Genomic DNA, 4,690 nt, shown 5'->3' on the forward strand with positions numbered 1-4,690 from the left:
CCCCGCAGCCGCAGCCCCCCGCTCCGCCCGGAGCCCCCCCGCAACGAAAAGGGCTGCGGGCTGCGGGACAGGACGGGCGAGGGAGCCGGGCTGCCTGAGTCTGCAGAGGAGAGGACCGAGGGGGACTGAAGGGCCGGGGGCTGCACAGAGGACGGAGCTGGGGAAGCGTCCAGACGGATAACAGCGGATTGATGAGGTGGGCATTACGTCGAAAACTGTATTATTTTTCGGCAGAGCATCGCCTGGGAAAGGACGACACCAGCGCTGACGCCTTCTCCTGAAGGTACAAGCTGGAAGATGAAAGATCAGGAGACAGCCCGCGTGAAGAGGGAGGAAGGCAGGAGGACAGCACCCGCACCAGGGGACGGGAGAAGAGACCGGACTCCCAGCGGCCCTTCAGGACAAGGCTGTTTGGGATCTGGTGCAGGAAAGGGAGAGGGAAAGACACAAGGGAGAACCGAGGCCTCAAGAGAAAGGGGAGGCGTGGAACAGGCTGGTGGGAAACAGGACCAGACTCGTGGTGAGGCCCAGGGCAAGCACACCTGTCAGCACGGAGCTGCCCATCCAACCTTAATGAGAAAGACGATGCCTGGGGGCAGGGGGGAATTGAGCGTAGGTGCTGGTCTGAACCCTGCAGGCGATGGGAGTGGTGGGCCCAGCAGGGAGAAGCCCGGGGTGAGTTGCCGCGACGGCCTGCACTTACCCCAAGAAACTGGCCTGTGTCCGGCTGGTGGGGACAGGCCGAGGCAGCACCTCTCCGCGCCGAGCTGCTAGCCGGATCTGCACTTTGTTTCTAACCCGTGGTTTGGGTCTGGGTCTGGGACTGTCAGGGGTTGGCAGGGTCCCGGGGGGGTGCGGTCTGACCCAGGGGTTTCGGTTCCAGAAGCAGGCTCCTTGCCCAGGATGGAGCAGAGCCAGGGCCCGGGGGCAGAGCAGGCTCTTTGCAGAGGGGCACCGGCCTTGCCTGTTACAGGGGGGCCGAGCCAATCGTCCCCCCACACCTGGCCTGGTCAATGGGTAACCGGTGTGACCTGGCCCCACGGTCCTTGCCCCCGCTCCCCCCAGCTCTGGCCAAGTTCCAGGGCTGCTCAGCACTGACCGCTCCGATAATGAGGTGGCACCAGGCCTGGCCTCCCTGGCGTGAGGGGAGGCACAAGGGTCTCCCACGGTGAGACACCCCAACCCGCCAGCCCTGTGCACCTCAGCCCCCTGCTCCTGGGTGCAGGATATGGCCTCCTGTACTCAGGGACCCTGAAAGCCGCTTCATCTGCAGGCGCAGGGGCTCAGGCCCCAGCCGGAGTTTGCTCCCAGCTCTGAGGACAGTCTGGGCTCAGCCGGGGTGCGTGGGGAGTGCTGGGGGCTGGAGCCGGCTTGGGGGGGCAGGCCGGGGGGCTCAGGGTGGCTGTGGGGGGTGCAGCAGCTCTGGGCATCAGACTGTGGAAGAAGCCTCTGCGCAGTGAGCAGCTGTGAACGAGCGCCCCTGTGCAAAGTGCAAGGCCACACACGCTTTACTCGCATGGTGAGCAGCAGCCCCGGGCACAGGGCCAGGGCAGGCACCAGCCCAGCTAGGATGTACCATGTCTCCAGGATGGCAGCGTCTGGCCGCTCTGGGCTCCTGTGGCTCAGACCCCGTTGCCCACACGCTGCCCCATGGCTCCAGCGTCCTGCTCTCTGCCCCCTGCACGGAGCCAGCACAGCTTCCGCTGCCTTTATTGAGCTCTTCCCTATAGACCTCCACCTGCACATGGCCCTGGGCAGGGCAGGGCAGGGCAGAGGGGCTGGGCCAGGGGGCCACAGCAGCCTGGCCCGTCAAAAGTACTCCCAGCAGGCCCAGTCCTGATGGCTGACGAACACCAGGTTGGACTGGCCGCCTCCTCGCTGCAGTGCCACGTCCCGGGAGCTGAGTGGATCCACAAACGTCTTCATGGGTGGTGCTGGGGCTGGCAGGGGCCCGGGGCGCTGCAAACAACACAGGAAGGATTCAGAGCTGGCGCTGCCTCCCAGGGCAGGCGCCTGCCACCGGCAGCAACCAGTGTATGCCACGGCAAGGTTGCGCCGCCCCAGCACCAGCCACGTAGGAGACCCCGGCCCCTGTACTCACCAGGCTTGGCCCATCCCAGTGGGGCTGGGGCCCTGGGCCATGCTCCCGTGTCTCCATCTCTTCTGGCAGCCAGCAGGGCTGCACATGGGGCAGGGTCAGCCGCCGAGCTGGAAAGGGCGGTGGGCCTGGGCTGGGGGGCTGCATAGGGGCCCTGGCTCTGCTGGGACAGTACAAGGGGGTTACTGGGGTAGCGACAACGAAGTAGATGCTCCCCTGTAATGAGGACTGAGACCCCCCTCTAGGCTAACCCCTGCTGGGGTCTGGGGCTGTGAGTGTTGCAGGCCCCCCCCCAACCCTTCAATGCCCTGGGCTAGAGGCCATGGCCCTGGTTTCTGGGCTGCTGGTGCCTGGAAGTCCAGGCAGGGAGTGAGGGAGTCAGGGGAGCAGGAGATGCTGCTCGGCCATGGGGACAAAGGCCCAGATAACAGCGGTGCAGATGGGACCCCATGTGCTGGGACTGGAGCATCTGCCAGGGCCAGGGCAGATTTCCCCCCCTACTCCTCCAATGCAGCTGATGACCTGGCTTCCTCTTGGGGCTGTCTGGGGTCCCTCACTCCCACCCCACAGCCCCACTAGTCCACAGCTCCTCTCTAAGGTACGCCTGGCCCTGGAGATGACGCCTGTGTTCCCGTGCAGCCCTGGGGAGGTGGGGGGGCAGTGTGGCGGGCCAGTAGGGGGCGCTCCTGCGTTGAGCCGCCCACCTCCCTGCGCCCAACCACCTTCCAGGCTCCGAGCGCCTCCCTGGGGTGCCTCACGTCTGGCCCGACCCCTTCCTGGAGCACACTCGCTAGCCTGGGGGTAACATTGGCGCCGCCACCACCCCGAGAAGGGACTGTCTCGGCCCTGTGTCCTCGGGGAAACACAGGCCTAATAGTCCAACGGGTACTCGACCCAGTACAGGCACTTGGGGCACTTCCTCAAGTCGGGGGTCAAAAAGAAAAGTCTCCCTTAGTCTAAGGGGCCTCCTAGGCATAATTTAGACCCACCCCTCAATAAGTCTCCCACACCGGTCACAAAGGAGGACTTTATTGATTACAGGGGTAGGGTGAAAATAGGGTACAAGATTGAGAATATCATAGAAATCCCATAAAGCAAAACAGTCTGGCTGAGGGAGCCTTTTGATCACGCATCTGAGTTACTGCCAGCTAGATATCTACCCAGATCTCGAGTTGCTTACTGACACGCTTCATCCAGAGGCTGGTGAAATCCCCTCTGAAGGCAGGCAGTTCCTAGCTCATGAGTTTTGGGGGAGAGAGCCAGTTTCAGGTGGTCCAGCTCCTCTCTAAGTCTGAGTCCCCGCATGGCTGCTGCCCCCTCCTCCCGGGCAGTCCTAACTTATATAGTCCCTGTGACCTCATTCACCTGGTCCAATGGAAGCCAGCCCCGGTTGGCTGTCGGCCAACCAATTTGAAATACATCACTAGTTGCCGGGCAGACTCCAGCCCCCCAGGTAGGAGCCCCCCACCCAGGTAGCTGCTACCAGTCCCGTAGGCAGAGGGAGCAGGTCCCCCCTCCCTCAGGACTGCAGCCAGCTCCGGTTACCTAAAGAGAAAGGGTAAAGGTGCGTCTCCTCTGCTGGGCCCATCCTCATCACACTGTCACAGCACAGAGATTTTGGGGAGAAACGAAGGTGGCTTCCTGCCACAGGGAGGCCGGGCCTTACCCCAGGAGCACGAGGGTGCAGGAGCCCCCCGCATAGGAGATGGCAACCAGCGCCAGCAGGAAGGCTGTGGAGACAGCAGGCAGCACTGGCCCGGCCTCCCAAATATTCTGGTCCTGAACTTTGCCCCCCCTGCGACAGATTTCCAGAACCCCTATGGCCCAGCCAAGCCAACAATTGGCCCCCAGCAAGAGCTACGACCCCCTGCCCAGGGAGACCCCCCTAGGGGTCCCGTCCCCAGACCCCAAGGCCCAGGGGTTTCCCTGGGCGGTGCAAATCCAGGCACCCCCATAGGACCCGGTAGCACACGGGGGGCCCCCAGCTCTCCCCTCGCCCCGCCCTAGGCACTCACACTCCTCACACTGGAAGCCGCTGAAGTGAAAGGGGCACCTGCAAACAGCACCATGCACCCCAGCCCAGCCCAGCCCAGCCCCCAGGTGTGGGGGGGGCAGGACCCCAGCAGTACCCCCCACCCAGGCCTGGCACCAGGGGCAAGGCCAGCACCAGCGCAGATCCCCTGCCTGGGGGGCCCGGTCAGGCTCACCTGGTGCAGACGCCGTCCTGCCGCTGGTACAGGCTGTGGGGAGGGAGGGGTGCTGAGACCCCAGGGCTCCCAGGCAGGGGAGGGGGCCCTGCCTGGCTGCAGTGCTGCCCTGCAACACCAGGGAGCGACCTCTGCACCCACCCCAGCAGCTAGGCCCTGGGGGCAGATGCAAGCAGCTGCTCCCCCACCCCTGGCCTGGCCCCAGCCCCACTACCCATGCAGGCGCAGGCAGGGGGTGGGGGGGCGGTAGCCTGGGCAGCAGGGGCACCGGGCCAGCCTGTCCTGGACGGTGCGGTGTGTGGACGTGGGGTCGCAGGGCTCCAGCTCTCACAGGCTCAGGCCTGGGGGTAGGAGCAGCGTCAGAGCCCCCTGACCCCCCACCCCA

At 64.8% G+C, this 4,690-nt stretch overlaps 1 protein-coding gene and 1 long non-coding RNA gene across 2 annotated transcripts in view; both read right to left on the reverse strand.

The window, feature by feature from the left end:
* Nucleotides 1-1,169, reverse strand: part of AOC1 (amine oxidase, copper containing 1) — a 14,544-nt gene extending 13,375 nt beyond the window's left edge. Inside the window, exon 1 of the mRNA XM_019528689.1 lies at nucleotides 704-1,169. The gene's annotated coding sequence lies outside the window, so the exon portion shown is untranslated. The remainder of the gene's footprint in view (nucleotides 1-703) is intronic.
* Nucleotides 1,170-3,781: 2,612 nt separating this feature from the next.
* Nucleotides 3,782-4,343, reverse strand: LOC109318967. Its single transcript, XR_002103367.1, has 3 exons — nucleotides 4,306-4,343; nucleotides 4,114-4,151; nucleotides 3,782-3,828 (listed from the first exon to the last, which is right to left on the reverse strand). It is a non-coding gene; the product is annotated as an uncharacterized LOC109318967 (long non-coding RNA).
* Nucleotides 4,344-4,690: the final 347 nt, after the last annotated feature.

The sequence above is a fragment of the Crocodylus porosus genome, unplaced genomic scaffold (assembly GCF_001723895.1).
Source record: "Crocodylus porosus isolate Cpor-Errol unplaced genomic scaffold, CroPor_comp1, whole genome shotgun sequence".
In the NCBI taxonomy this organism is placed as follows: domain Eukaryota; kingdom Metazoa; phylum Chordata; order Crocodylia; family Crocodylidae; genus Crocodylus; species Crocodylus porosus.